The 17225-nt window shown below is 35.1% G+C and overlaps 2 protein-coding genes across 8 annotated transcripts in view; one reads left to right on the forward strand and one right to left on the reverse strand.

Moving 5' to 3' along the window:
- Positions 1-17225, reverse strand: part of LOC137658497 (adhesive plaque matrix protein-like) — a 1563467-nt gene that overhangs the window by 1251826 nt on the left and 294416 nt on the right. The gene's annotated exons all lie outside the window — the stretch shown is intronic.
- Positions 1-17225, forward strand: part of LOC137658494 (uncharacterized) — a 112615-nt gene that overhangs the window by 64508 nt on the left and 30882 nt on the right. For 2 of the 6 annotated variants that reach the window (XM_068393255.1, XM_068393254.1), the window contains exon 1: positions 12615-12768. The exons of 1 other annotated variant lie outside the window; for it this stretch is intronic. The gene's annotated coding sequence lies outside the window, so the exon portion shown is untranslated. Of the gene's footprint in view, positions 1-12614; positions 12769-17225 lie in introns of those variants that run through there. 3 more of the 6 variants (XM_068393260.1, XM_068393258.1, XM_068393257.1) reach the window with 3 other exon arrangements.

Consider the following 17225-nt stretch of genomic DNA (forward strand, 5'->3'; position numbering starts at 1 on the left):
AATTCTCACTATCTTTATGTAGTTTTAAGATTGCTGTACTCCCTGTATAGATATCTTTAAGTGTTCTAACAAAAGATTCATCTATTCCTTGTCTTTGAAGGGCTTTCATTACTGCTGAGGTTTTGACAGACTTAAAGGCTTTCTCATAGTCTATAAATGCCATAAACGGTGGTTTGTCATACTCATTTGATTATATTTTTATTAGCTGGTTGATCTAAAGTGTACAATAGAGATCAAAGGCTTTCATTTAATAAGTGAATCGTGTTTACCTGCTCAAAACCTGTCCAATACCATAACATCAGTCCTTTGGATTCTTGTCGCTAAGCTAATTCCAATTTCCCATGAAATAGAAACCAGGGAGTGTTTATAAATACCGCCACCCCCCCCCCCTCTCTCTCTCTCTCTCTCTCTCTCTCTCTCTCTCTCTCTCTCTCTCTCTCTCTCTCTCTGAGTAGTTTATGAATTCAATCCATATGTTAATGATTTTTGTTTCCTCATTACATATACCGGTATCATTCCTTCAACTAGACAATCTAGTGCGCTAAAAAAGTTCTTGTTAAGTAGTCGTAAGCAACCCGGGGCAAAACCAGTCTCGTAAGAGAGGGGAGTCGGGGGAGGGGGTGAATGGAATTTAGGAAATATTCTGCAAGCATATTGCCGGCCACAAGAATCTCCAGGTAACTTGAATGCGAATGGACAGTTACTCGCCCTCTGTAAGGCAGATTTATGATGGATATTAATTATTGCTTTTACTTCCCTTCTTATTAAATATTTAGCCAGTTCAGAAATATTATCGAATGAAAAACAAAGGTACGACTTTACAGATCATGTATGAATATGGTTTTTCATCAACGCTGACCGTAGAATTATGAGCAGCATGAAACATGGGAGACAGATATTTAGTCCTTGGTATTCTGGTAATTTTTTTTTTTTTATAAAAAAGTTATTATTACAATAACAATCACCTTTCACCAACTGAATTAGATAATTACACGTCGAATTCATAAAATATCCAAGCGTGAGAGACCTCATTAGAGAAAGTCTATGAAACTGAGAGAAATGGATCCTGCGAGATTACGAAGCCATAAAAGAAGAGTATTGAAGGTACTATAAGAAAGAAATCAAATATTGCTTAATTGACAATAACTAGTCTAAGGTTAAAAAGAAATCCTTCGTTGGAGATTTATCAGAACTGAAAAGGGTTAAAACGAAGTGTGTTGCAAAGCTAGAGAAATCTCATTATAGAGATAATAAAAATAAAACAAAATGATTAGATCAAAGGGAGGTTATTATTATTATTATTATTATTATTATTATTATTATTATTATTATTATTATTATTAGCTAAGCTACAACCCTACTGGGAAAAACAAGATGCTATAAGCCCAAGGGCTCCAACATGGAAAAATAGCACAGTGAGGAAAGGAAATAAACTATATGAGAAGTACTGAACAATTAAAATGAAATGTTTTAAGAACACTAACAATATCCAAACAGATCTTTCATATATAAACTGTAAAAAGAGACTCATGTCAGTATGTTCAACATAAAAACATTTGCTGCAAATTTGACCTTTGAAGTTCAACCGATTTAACTACCCTATTAGTTAGATTTGTTTCACAACTTAGTCACAGCTGGAATAAACTTCTGGAATACTATGTAGTATTGCGGCCTATGATGAAGACATGACTATTAGAAATAACTGCATGCCTAGCATTACGAAAAGGATGAAACTTTTTGGGAAGATCTGAATGTAAAGAATGGTCAGAATTATGAAAAATCTTATGCAACATGCACAACGAACTAATTGAACGACGGTGCCAGAAATTAATATCTAGACCGAAGTTTCTGTCCAATAAATTAGGACGAGAATCAGCAGCGGAAGACCAGACGCGAAAAACAATACTCGAAACAAGGTAGAATGAAAGAATTAAAACACTTCGTCAGAATAGATTGACCATCGAAAATCTTACACGTTTTTCTCAATAAGCTATTTTTGTGCAATTGAAGAAGAGACAGACCTAATGTGTCTCAAAAGAGAATTTTCTGTTCAGAATCACACATGAAATTTTAAAATTCATACAGATTTATTAAAGAAACATTATTAGTGCTGAGATGCGGATGTTGAAGAGCCAATGTCCTGGACCTACTTACAATCATACTTTGAGTTGTGTTAGGATTTAACTGCATGCCCCATAATTTGCACCATGCACTAATTTTAGCTAGATATCTATTAAGGGATTCAGCACCATGCACTAATTTCAACTAGATCTCTATTATGGGATTCAGGAGATGGAATTGATGCAAAGAGAGTAGCATCATCTGCATATGCAACAAGCTTATTTACTAGGCCAAACCACATGTCATATGTATTAAAAATGAAAATTAAAGGGCTAAGAACACTACCCTAAGGAACACCATATATCATATTCCTATATTCACTAGGGTTTCCATCGATAACAACTCTATGCAAGCTATTACTTGAAAATTCAATAATGATGATAAGAATAGACCCACACACTCCCAAATGCTTTAGTTTTAAAACAAGGGCCTCATGATTAACGCAATCAAAGGCCACACTAAAATCAAGGCCAATCATACGAACTTCCTGACCACAATCAATAGATTTCTATACAGCAACGGAGATTGAAAGAAGGGCATCACATGCTCCAAGGTCTTTATGAAAGCCAAATTGCAAACTGGGGAAGAGATGATTACCTTCAGCAAACCTATTTAGATGTTTTGTTAAAAGAAGTTAAAAAGAATTTAGATAATGTGGGAGTTATGGAAATTGGGTGGCAATCAGCTGGACTTGAGCTATTACAAACACATACCCATAATAGAATTACATTACCAAGTCTTCAACAAGTGCTACAAGCACCTCTTCTTGCTAACCTGCGCAAAATAATAACAGATAACTTTGGAGCTAAAAAATCGGCAGTCTTTATAAAAAACTAAAGGAAAAATACCATTTAGGTCTACACCTTCATTAGCATCAAGGTCCATCAAGAGAGCCGTAATTTCACGAGATCGAAAAGCTTTATTAGTTTAGCCTCAGGGAAACTGGAAAGAGGAAGATCAAGTTTCTCATTACTCTGCTTACTGTCAAACACATCAGCCAAAAGGGTTGTCTTTTCCTTTGGACAGTGAGTGACAGAGCCATCTAGTTTGAGTAAACAAGAAACTGTTAAGTCTATCCCAAAGACTGCCAATTTATGGATACCCCACCACTCAAGTTCCTGGGTTGTACCAGAAATGTTTATTTTATGATTAAATTGTATTCGTTTTCAGTTGAAGCATAAACTCTCTGAGAAAAGTTCTAAGCTGAGTATTGTTATTCCAAGTCAAATCTGATCTGTTACCCTTCCAAAGATTAAAGGCCTCCTGCTTCTCCAAATGAGCACGTCTACCATCATCACTGAACTACGGTTTGTCCTTCACTCGGTACCTTAGCACACGAGAATAGATAAGCCTATCAAGTATGTTGACTAGATTCTCTTTCTAAGGAGCAACAGGCTCAACACTATTAAAGCGAAATACTTGGCACTGTTTTTCCCTCTGAAGGAGCTGAGAGTTTTAAATTTTCGTGTTGGAAAACAAATAAATTATTTAAATCATGCAGTACTGTAGATCCTAACATGATAAAGAGAAATATTAAATAATGAAATGTCATTATTGAGTAATAAACGAAATATTGCAACCTAAATGGGATATTTACTATAGATTTTCTGATGACAGGAATCTAGGGTTTTGCATGTTCATATGCGCACCAGTCTCTTCAATCTATAAATATAAATAGATTAATTATGAAAATATTTGGCGTAAAATGTGGCTGTAGTTCGCCCCAAATATTTTCTTTCTTGCACAAGCATTAATCTTGTCTTATATCATCAGTTTCAATTGAATATCTTTCTAAATTCTCTATACAGATTTTGGTCGTTAACGTTGCATCTCATGGAGAGAGAGAGAGAGAGAGAGAGAGAGAGAGAGAGAGAGAGAGAGAGAGAGAGAGAGAGAGAGCAGGCAGGTTTTAGAAGTAGGTATTCAACAACTGACCATATCCATGTAATCAACCAGTTAATAAAAAAAAGAAATCAACATAGTATGACAAACCAATATTTATGGCATTTATAGACTATGAGAAAGCCTTTGATTCTCTTAAAACCTCACCAGTAATGAAAGCCCTTCAAAGACAGGTAATACATGAATCTTTTGTTAGAATACTTGAAGATATCTATATATACAAGATGTACAGCAATCCTAAAATTACATAAAGATAGTGAGAATTTCGATTGAGAAAGAAGTGTGACAAGGAGACCCCATCTTTCCCAAATTATTCCCAGCCTAGAACAAGTTTTTAAGAATTTAAATGAGGAAAATGTAGGAATTAACATTAATGGGAAGTACCTTAACAATTTAAGATTTGCTGATGACATAATTGTGTAAAGTGAATGATGGGAGGAATGCTAAAGATGATAGAAGATTTTAATAGAGAAAGGACTGAAAATGAATATGACTAAAGCTAGAATAATATTCAATGAAAATGCAAAGACAACAATTGAGAGCTATGGACGAACCTCTAGAGATTGCTAATGCATATACGCACTTTATACAGGCAATAAGTGTTTCCCCCAGGACACGAAACCGAAATCAAAAGAAGGATAAGCATGGGATGGAGAGCTTTTTGAAAACAAAATGAGATTATGAAAAGTAAAATGCCACCATCTCTAAAATAGCGAGTACTTAATCCAATGGTTTTTTACCAGTTTAACTTACGCATCCTAAACTTGGAGCCTTACTAAAGCCTTAGAGCATTATCTAGTTACAACTCGGAGAGCTATGAAAGAACAATGATGGGAATAACATTGAGACACAGAAAAAGAGGCGATTTTCTCCGTTTAAAAAACCATTGTAAGACTTTTTTTTCACGAAAAGTTGTATATTGTGAATTTTGTTAGCATTTACACAGACAAACACACAGACATACAGACACACACACACACATATATATATATATATATATATGTATGTATATATATATATATCTATATATATATATATATCTATATATATATCTATATATATATATATATATATATATATATATATATATATATATATAGATATATATATATATATATATATATATATATAGATATATATATATATATATACATATATATATATATATAATATATATATATATATATATATATATATATATATATATATATATATTGTATTATCAAGGTATATGTCAATTTGAAAGGTGACTATTTTCATATGATTTTGTTTTCATTTGAAAGTGAATGAACATACTGTAAGTGCTAAAATACTACATTTTCTTAGTGTTTGAATAGCACAAATCGGTAAATATAACAAACGTAGTAGCAAATTTCCTCCAAAAATTTCACATTTTGAGAAATTGGGCTCCAATTCTTTTTAGATTGGACAGAATTTAGTAGGAGATTAGTGTTACAGTATTATTATTGTTAGCTGAGCTGATGAAAAGCAGGATGATTTTAGCGGCAATTTTCCTCACCACTAGTAGAGCAATCAATGAGAGGAGGGGTGGGGGTGAGGGACTTGACTCCCCAAGACTAAAATTACCCCCCCCCCCCTCCACCCTCCACAAGCCTGAACTTCCCCCACCCCTCATCCCATGCCCCGAAATTCGAATGTGTAATCACTTTAATACCACATTTAGTTATATATATATATATATATATATATATATATATATATATATATATATATATATAGATAGATAAATAGATAACAAGTTGATTCTGGAAGTGTTTCTGGTCTCACCGGATGTAATTTCTATATCCAACTGATTTGGTGAATGCATTAAAAACTTTTGCCTGTTCAGCTTATGGCTAGGCAAAAAGTTCCCATTTTAACAATTTCTAACTTTATAATAACTTCCCAGGGATGATAATATAGACTCAAGCCATCATATGCTCACGCAATAAATCTATCTATTGCTAGAAGTTGAATACTAGGAGGAAATGCCAAAACATCTGCACATTGTGATCACTACTATGTATATGTACTCCTCCCGAGACACGTCATTATACTCACTAAATATTATTGCATTCTAGCCTATAATTGATTTTTTTTTTTTATTCAAACTAAAGCAATGTTTTAATTATGAAGTTTGTCTGGATAGATTAGAAAGTGCAAATCCTAATCATATAAATTCTCTAGTTCTGTTGAAGAGAAGAGTAGCTCTGATTCTATCATCAGATGATGTCATTTAATGCATCACTCAGATTTTAACAATAGAAGAAAATCTTTCCAGAGTAGACTAACTTATAATGAACTGATGTATAATCCTGTATTTACAACTCTGGATAGTCTTATAAAAGACTTTGGGCCACTGAAAAATCCCTTGGCAACATGGCATTAATGAGAAATACGCATGTCCCATGCTTGACGGATAATGAGACACCTGAACATGGGTTTTCTCATTTATTACAAAAGTTCGGAAGTACATCGGACACAGCTACACTCTCCAAGGGAGAGCCTTGTCAACTTGAGAGCGCAAAAGAAACTAAACTCCCCTCGCTATCAAAATGCAATCTTACTACAACAACATGCTGAGTTATTTGATGTCAAAACTCTAATTTTTCTTATGGAAGGGGGTGAGAGAGATGGACGTATCTCTCTTCACCGATTAATAGGTTGTGAGCTACCAGGTTTTAGTACCTTCCCCACTACAGGTGCACCTCATATCTTGGTTTCAAGTGGAATCTCCATTAAATCAGGCAAGGATATGGCCTAGGAGAGGTTACTACTATCCTTTGTAATAAGGGATAAAGTTTGGATAGTGGTGAGCAATGTCTTTTTGTTGATACACGATGGTAACTCTTTAGGACGAGATATTCTTGTCTTATTATGCAGCACTTTATCAGTAGATGGTAAATTTCTTTTTCATGAACTACCTACAGTGGCAGGGGGTTAGATGATTCGAGGGATTTTTCCTCCGGTTTTTAATGTCTTTGCATATGTAGTAGATTTATTTAATAATCTCTTGGCATGCCCTACGATTACATGTTCAATAACTAATCTATTTAGGGCAGCTTCTTCTGACTTATAAAACTGGCAGCTCCTATCATTAGATTTATGATTAGAGGTGCCTCAAGTGTACATTCTCCATGGTAAAGATTGGAGCAAGTATTACAAATTTTATCATTCTTGCAAACTTTGGAAGGATACCCAAATTTAAAGCAATTAAAACATTGCAGTGGCTTCCGCTTAAAAGGTCGAACTCTAATCCTTTCATTTTCTATGTCTATGTGGAAAGGTACATTAGCATCCTGGAAAGTAAGGATAATCATTGATGTTCCAGGTACTTTATGTACTTTCCACATTGATAATGGACACATAGCCTATATCTCATCTTCCGTAAATTCATATAGATCACTATTGAAGTTTCATCCTAATTTCTTTTATTAATCCATAGCACACAAATATTTTATGTAGCCCACCATAATTGGCTTCTCATGGGATTCGAGTAACGTGCAGGATTTAAAATTTTCCTGTGTTGCCCAAATTACACTTTTTTCGAATGTTCAAAGAAGTCCTTTTTAGTTTCTAAGTGGTCAACATAATTTTCTTTAAATGAAATGCTATAGGTCGTCAACCCTGCCGGGGCCGAGTCAGCATATCCAGGGGAAGGGGGGGGGGTTCGTTGTCACAAGAATACATAAGAAAAAAGAAAGAAATGTGATATTTGAAATTGTTTGATTCACCTGCTTGAAAACATTAAGGCATCACATGTTGGGAAGCAAATTTGCACTCTCCTCTACCGACACAATGAGAGTATACTTCCCAGATGGTCCACTCCATACCCTACACGAAGGATAGCACCTAAACAGATATAGAGGCACAGGTGTAAGCTGAACCCGCCTGTTAGGACTGAGACCAAGAAACTATGGAATCATCGTCCCCATATCTGTAATGATGGGCTTCCGGCCAAAAGCCGAGAGTCCTACCCCAAGCATTGGATCCCCCTGGATTCTGAAGACCCAAAACTTGAGAATAGTTCTGCCAAAAAGGTCCAAACCATCTTCGGGATGGCTGAGATCATCCAATACTTTCACACATAGCTTTGAGCACAAATACCTCCCTACCGTGACACCTCTTCCCATTCATCAAAGCAGGCAGCAATAACGGGTGTAGAAACATCCACGCCAGTGGAAATTACAGATGTAAAAACATCCACGCCATTAAAAAAAACAAAATATATATGTAAATATATACACATATACATATGGCGAATTTTACTCATAGGGTTGGGACAGCAACATGAAAGAAAGTTTATAAAATTAGAAGGTTGAAGTAATATCAAGAGGAAGAAAAGGATGAGAACGAGAGAAATTTAGATTCGAACTGGGGGAGCAATTTCCCCAACTTCGTGAGCCCTCTTGCCCGTCACCAAGTTTCAGCACGGGAATGATATGCCGTGCTGAAGCTCAATGACTTCATCAAGGCATTCTCTCATTAAGAGGGTCTAAACAAATGAATCATTAGAAAAACTGTCATCAACATGATCTACTCCAGGGTTCCTGCATCTCAAGTTCCAAGCTCTTATCTACCCTATAGGAAATGTTGATCATACCTGGAAGTACACCAGGGTTTGCTAGTGAAGCGGAACCCAGACAGCTCAGTAGTCCCAGGAGTCACCTTCAATGTACTGATGGACATAGTTGCCAAGACACACCTCCAGAATGCTCACTGGGGAATCTGGAATAGGACTGCAATGATCCGTCGACTCATTTTGCACAAATCTTTGATTAGTGTAATCAGGGATATGTGCCGGACGTGTTGGGAATGTCAGACTTGTAAGGTTTCAAGGGAGGTGGTTGCCCCACCAACCTTTAAAATAGTGACATTTTCTCCTTTTGAATTGGTTAAGGGTTTTTGCAAGCAGTTGCAAAGTTGATGTTATATTATTTCTACAGCTAGATGCCAAAGGAGCTGTGAAAAGGTCTCCTTGTTTGTTCATGTATGCCACTACCGTATTGTTATCACTCATCAGCCCATGGAGGAATGCCCCCCATGGAAGGCACACGCATGTCTACCTCATGACCTTCTAGCATGAAAGGGCTGTTTTGGGCTTTGCTTCTTGGAAGATTTAACCTTTGGGGCACGTGACCCTCTCTTATGCCCGTTGTCAAGCAAGAGACGATCTCTGCGAAGGGGTACTGAAGAGTATGGCCGAGATGTCATTTTCCTGTGGATGAGGGAGTCTTGATTCGACCTCCTTCAGTGCTCCGCAACTGCCTCAATGTCTTCCATGTTAAAGTGGAGGTCATCAATGTCTAAATTGGGCCCTTCATAATCACGTCTTGTGTGGCTATGGGTCCGGTGATGGAGAGGGGTGTATTGTTCCCGTTGTGCGTCCTTATGCAGAACCAACATTTACAACAATTGATGAGTTGACTACAACTTTCTCTTGTTGCGTGTGTTCTAGGGCTACAAGTGAAGATCATAAATGTCCAGATTGTGCCCGTCATAACCATGTCATGTGTGGCTATGGGTCCAGTGATGGAGAGGGGTATATTGTTCCCATTGTGCGTCGTTATGCAGAACCAGTATTTACAACAATTGATGAGTTGACTACAACTTTCTCGTGTTGTGTGTGTTCTAGGGCTACAAGTGGAGGTCATCAATATCTAGATTATGGCCGTCATAATCACATCATGCGTGACTATGGGTACAGTGATGGAAAGGGGAATATTGTTCCAGTTGTGTGTCCTTATGCAGAACCATCATATACAACAAATGTTGAGGCGTCTACAACTTTCTTGTATTGTGTGGGTTCTAGGGCTACACGTGGTGGTCATCAATGCCCAGATTGTGCCCGTCAAAATTATGTCATGTGTGGCCATGGATACAGTGATGGAGAAGGGTATGTTGTTCCAGTTGTGTCCGATGTGCTTTACCAAGAAAAAGGTTGTTTGTAATCTTGAAGATGAAACAGCAAATCTTGAGGTGCCAGCTGAAAATATGAAGAAAACTTCCGACAAGAAGCTTCCTCCAGTTAATCCTGGTGCTAGATAGCATTTCCATACTTGACTGTGATTAAGATTGAGGAGATGCTCAAAATGTTTTGGCCGTCATCACTGATATTTAAGACAGTTTCTATCGGCTTGGCACGATTCAAGGAGTTTTGAAACAATTATATAACCTTATCTTAATTTACTGTTTACGAAAAAAGTCTATATTAGCATTAGAAGAAATCTCGATGGATATGAAAGTATTGCTAAGGACGGCAGCAACCCACAAATCAACAGGAAATGGACAAAGATTTTACAAATGTTTATGTAAAACAAAATTTGTTAGAAAAACATTTTGTCAAGAGGAATTTTTTATGCAATTCAAAAGGTCATTCAAGCTTGAATTGTTGTAATAAATAAAATGTGAATATTTTCGTCATGGACTCCGCCAGCTAAGCTGGGAAGCTTTTATGTTTTCGCCCCTGTTTGTCTGTTTGTGAATAAATTCCTGACCACAATTTTACCCATAGAGTACTGAAACTTTCAAGGATTACTTTCTATGTTGAGATGTGGAAGTGATTAAATTTTGAAAGTCCTACGTCTGGTCGACCGAATTAACCCTAACCTTAACCCCTATTTCACACATGGTTGTCACACAGACTTCAAATACGCCTACAGTCTAAATTGATTCTGGGAAAGGCAGGCTGGTTTCTAGAAATAAGCTGCCGTGGCGGAGGTCTGCACTCTGAGTACTTTTCTAGTTTTCTATGTAACATTAAACATAAAGTGTTCTATTAGTTGCATATCTATTTTAGATTGAACATACTTCAGTTACATATTCAATAAAATGTTAAACCTATGCGATTTATATACTTTACCAAAGTACAGTGACACATTCTGTAGAATTCTTAGGTATTGTCGAAATTTCCTTGGTAGTGTGTGTAACGTCAGAACACATCGAAATTATGTCATACTTTGCTTAAAACTGGCAGGTATTCTAAAGAGGACAAGAGTACCTAGGCTTTATATAAAGTACCGAAATTTAAACTTTGCAGCTAACATATACATATAATCACGGGCGAGCACACACTTGTGTTCCTGTAAGTTTTACATACACACACAACACACACACACACACATATATATATATATATATATATATATATATATATATATAATATATATATATATATATATATATATATATATATATATATATATATATATATATATATATATATATATATATATATATATATAAAACTATGGAGACTCGCTTTCTAACATCTGAGAGATCATTAGACCCCGAAAAAAACAAATATTAGCAAAGTTTCCCAACTTAACGGCAAATAATATCAAAGAGAAACACAGCAGAAATGTCTCTGAGAGAGAACACAGTACTTGAACGATAGATCAGATAAGAACAAAACCTGAAAGATTCTCTCACAATCACTAACGGAAGTTAGGTAAATCTGATCGCAAAACTTGATTTATAAACCTTTGCTGATTCTGATTATTATTATCATTATTAAGATCATATGGAAACAAAATACTTCACAATAACCTGCCTATACGAAAAGACTTAAAAACACAAAGTAAAAATATGAAAACACAGAAAATTAACATACAAATTGATGAAGATAAATCCACTAAGACACTAAAATTTGCTTACATAAACAAATGAATAATAATGCAGAACTTCACCCCCCCCCACCACCACCACCCCAAACAATCAACGCCCCCCCCCCTGCCCCAACCAATCAACGCCCCCCCCCCTTGCCCCAACCAATCAACGCCCCCCCCCCTGCCCCAACCAATCAACGCAACCCCCCCCCCCCCCCCAACCAAGGGGATACACTTGTGAACGTCTTCTCTAGGTAAAATCCTTCCTAAATTCGTAAAGGATTCTGCCGTCGTTATCACGGGAAGCATGTGCTGTCGGTCATCTACCCTTTGAGGGTAATCCCCTAACCCAGACCCTATTTGGGCCCTTGACTTACCTTATTAAAATACTATTAATCACACACACATATTTATATATATACATATATATATATATATATATATATATATATATATATATATATATATATATGTATATATATAAACACGTACATATACAAATGTATATATAAAGGTGCATATTTGTGTGGGTGTACAGGTAAGTATTATAAGCATTATTATAAGTAATTTCGGCAATATTAAAACCATCTCATATCTAAAGACCAGAACTAATATTCATTTTCACTACAGTTTTACCTATAGAATCTATATTTTTCTCTCAAGTAACTTCAAGGACACATGATTTTGAGAACAAGATTCTCGAGTTTCATTAAGCACTTTCTTCTACATAAAAAAACTTTCTTTTGATACAGTAAACCTTACTGAAACATTTTGTAGTTGAAAAACTACTTCAAAAAATGAAAAGACGAATAGTTAGTAGTATATGAAAAATCAACAGCCAGTTAAAACTAAGAAATAGGAACGTTTGGTCAAGGGGTCGAGAGGGGAGTGAATCTGGCGGGGGGAGGGGAACGGGTTCTTTGCTTGACGGCTTCGTCCTTCCTCTGGATTTCAAGGTTGCAATTGGGGGGTGGAGGGTCAACGATGCCCAAATGGACAAACCTTACAATAAATAACGCAAGAGGGGCCACGGAGGAGCTGGCTCAAGTCTCATATAAGAAGCTCTTCAGTTCAGTACCAGCTCCAGAGCAGTCGTGATCTCTGCCCTTCCCGTGCCTCGACACAAACACACATTTAGGTAAGTTAGAATTGTGTTCATACTCAGTAATTATTTTCAGCAACTTCGGTATTTCTTTATCTATTGATAATTTGAAATGGAAGGACCTGTGAACATTTTCTAAAACTTCTATGAATGCCGATTAGTATATACATTATTATTCTATATTAGTTTTGTTGAAACGTGATATATACTCTCATATATCATGTATGCACACGCATTATACATCTATGCACACACACAAACATATATATGTACATATATACATATATGGGTGTATATATATATATATATATATATATATATATATATATATATATATATATATATATATATAGTGTGTAGACATAGATATATATATATATATATATATATATATATATATATATATTGTAGGTAGTAGGTTACCAAGGGCACCAGTCACCCGTTCAGATACTACCACTAGAGAGTTAGGGGGTCATTTGACTGGCCAGACAGCACTACATTGGATCCTTCTTTCTGGTTACGGTTCTTTCCCTTTGCCTACACAGACAGTGAATAGTCTGGCATATTCTTTACAGATTCTCCTCTGTCCTCATACACATGACAACACTGAGATTACCAAACAGTTCTTCTTCCCCCAAGGGGTTAACTAGGGCAATGTAATTGTTCAGTGGCTACTTTCCTCTTGGAAAGGGTAGGGGAGACTTTAGCTATGGTAAGCAGCTCTTCTGGGAGAAGGACAATCCAGAATCAAACCATTGTTCTCTAGTCTTGGGTAGTGCTATAGCCTCTGTACCATGGTCTTCCACTGTCTTGGGTTAGAGCTCTCTTGCTTGAGGGTACACTCGGGCACAGTGTTCTATCTAGTTTCCCTTCCTCTTGTTTTGTTGAAGTTTTTATAGTTTATATAGGAAATATTTATTCTAATGTTACTTTTCTTAAAATATTTTATTTTTCCTTGTTTCCTTACCTCCCTGGGCTATTTTCCCTGTTGGGGCCACTGGGCTTATAGCATCCTACTTTTCCAACTAGGGTTGTAGCTCAGCCTTTAATAATAATATAATAATAATAATAATAATAATAATAATAATATACATATATATATATATATATATATATATATATATATATATATATATATATATATAGTGTGTGTGTGTGTGTGTGTGCATTCCTAATGCAAGTGTATACATTATTTATGTGAGTGAATATCACGTTTCAACAAAATAAATATAGTATGACAATGGACTAAAATATATATATATATATATATATATATATATATATATATATATATACATATATATATATATATTTATATATATATATATATATATATATATATATAGATATATAGATAGATAGATAGATAGATATAGATACATGATAGATAGATAGATAGATAGATAGGTAGATATATGGATAATTAGTTTTTCGTGTGTAAAATAGTTTCATTGCAGCTATGCAAACAAAATCATTATTATAACCTGACATCATTGTCATCATTTACAAGAAAGATCCCCGTTGTATTCTTAGTCTTTTCACATAGTTTATGACGTTGTATAAGAAGGTAAGACTATTTCGACAACATTCAAGAACAGACTGACCACCATTTTTTATGTGTAATACTTTTGAAAAACGAGTCAGAAAATCTCTACTCTTTACGTAGATTAGAAATTTCATACCGATATATTACATATATAAAAAGCATAGCTTTAAAACACTGCTTCCGAACATCATCAAAATAATAATAATAATAATAATAATAATAATAATAATAATAATAATAATAATAATAATAACGATATACCATATGTTCCTATATTTAAGAGAAATGAAGACCTCTGGAATACTTATTCTCTCATATTCTGATACATTGGGAGAGGCCTCCTCCTATAAACATTGAATACGAACTCAAAATAAGTGAAGGAACTCTTCCATAACCAAATGGGATTTGAGAAAAACTGACTCAGGGGAATGTGAGGTTTTTCCATTCCACAATTATGATTATGAAAATATTATTAATATCATTTATTATTATCATTGTCATGAATTAGATTTACTAAATGACCAATTTTAAAAGGCCATTATTATTATTATTATTATTATTATTATTATTATTATTATTAGCTAGGCTACAACCCTAGTTTTCCGGAAGAGCAGAATGCTATGAGCCCAACGACTCAACAAGGAAAAATAGCCCGATGAGGAAAGGAAATAAGGAATTAAATTAAGTACAAGAGAAGTAATGAACAACAGAAATAAAATATTTTAAGAAGAGTAACAAAATTAAAATAGATCTTCAATATATAAATTATAAAAAGAGATTTATGTCAGTCTATTCAATAAGAAAACACATTTGTTGCAAGTTTGAACCTCTGAAGTTCCACGGATTCAACTACCTGATTAAGATCATTCCACAACTTGGTCACAGCTGGAATAAAACTTCTAGAATATTGTGTAGTATTGAGCCTTATAGTGGAGAAGGCGTGACTAGAAGAATTAACTGCTTACCTGGTATTACAAACAGGAGGGAACTGTCTGAAGAGATCTGAATGCAAGGATGGTGGTAGAGATTAACATCTAGATCAGGAATAAGACATTTAATACACCGTAAGTTCCTGTCTAACAAATTAAGATGAGATTCTACAGCTGAAGACAACACAGGAGAACAATGCTCGAAACAAGACAGAATGAAATAATTAAAACGCTTCTTCACAGAAGATTGATCACCGAAAATATTTAGACACTCAATAATCCTATTATTTGTGCAATTGAGGAAGAGAGACCGAATTTTTCTCTCAAAAGTAAATTTACTATCAAGTATCTAACCTAAAATTTTAAAACTGATATACTTAAAAAAACAAACATTATCAGTGATGAGATCCGGATATTGTAGAGCTACTGCCATTGACCTTCATACTTTGAGTTTTGTTAAGGTTAAACTTCATGCCACACAATTTGCACCATGCACTAATTTTAGCTAGATCTACATTAAGGAATTCGGGAACACCAGATCTACATTCAGGAGATGGAATTGATTCAAAGAGATTAACGTCTTCTGCATATGCAATGAGCTTCTTTTCTATGTCAAACCAAATGTCTTGTGTACATATTATGAAAAGTAATGGGCCAAGAACACTATCCTGAGAAACACCAGATATCACATTCCTATACTCACTACGGTGTCCATCAACAAAAACTCTTTGCCGGAGGTATAAACAAACAAATGACAATACATAACCTGAGCTTGAACAATGTAGTGTTGAAAATGAGCTCAAAGATAGTTATGAATTAAAACCAGCATTTCCTTCTCATTTATCCACCTCGCTTCTTTGAACGACCAAAGCAAAAGCAGATGAAGAATCCCACAGCTTGGTAGCAGTTAGCAAATAGAGATGGAGTCATCGATCAGGTAATGAGAAGGTTTTGACAGCAAACCTTAACAGACTGGTGAAAACTTCAATATGACACAATGAAAACCAAATGCCAAGAAAATAAGTCTTGGGTAGTGCTATAGCCTCTGCACCATGGTCTTCCAGTGTCTTGGGTTAGAATTCTCTTGCTTGAGGGTACACTCGGGCACACTATGCTATTTTATTTCTCTTCCTCTTGTTTTGTTAAAGTTTTCAGTTTATATACGAAATATTTATTTTATTTTCCTTTATTCCTTTCCTCACTGGGCTATTTTTCCCTGTTGGAACCCTTGTTCTTATAGCATCCTGCTTTTTTAACTAGGGTTATAGCCTAGCTTGTAAGAATAATAATAATAATAATAATAATAATAATAAATATAAGACAGACCTCTTGCATCTTGGGTCATGACCTTTGTCTCCATGGAAAATCTTTCCTATTTCCATTTCTCTCAAGTGTTCTTTGTAACTCCTACTCTCTCTCTCTCTCTCTCTCTCTCTCTCTCTCTCTCTCTCTCTCTCTCTCTCTCTCTCTCTCTCTCTCTCTCTCTCTCTCTCTCTCTCTCTCTCGTTTTTCTTCAATATTTCCTTGTTTTAATAATACCTCTGTTACCATAAATAATAATAATAATAATAATAATAATAATAACAATAATAATTCCACAAAAACCCTGTACAACGGAATATTACACAAAACCAAATATAGAACGCAAATGTCTGTCCCTCTTCATGTCTGTCCAATCAACAAATTATCATTATCATTATTATTGTTATTATTCTCATCATCATCATTATTATTGTTATTATTATGATTATTATTATTATTATTATTATTATTATTATTATCATCATCATTATTACTTGCTAAGCTACAACCTTACTTGGAAAACCCGGATGCTATAAGCCCAGGTGAATTACATATGAAACATTTTGCAAGCAGATCATCTAGGCATGATGAGTTATGGTATCAGCAGCTCGCTATTAGGATTTGCATCGAGCCATTCGAATAGACTCGTCGTAACGCCTGAACTTACTACAGAAACAATGGACTTAGGATGCCTTGCGCAGTCGTCTAGTTTTCCA

This window comes from Palaemon carinicauda, chromosome 19 (genome assembly GCF_036898095.1).
Source record: "Palaemon carinicauda isolate YSFRI2023 chromosome 19, ASM3689809v2, whole genome shotgun sequence".
NCBI lineage: Eukaryota > Metazoa > Arthropoda > Malacostraca > Decapoda > Palaemonidae > Palaemon > Palaemon carinicauda.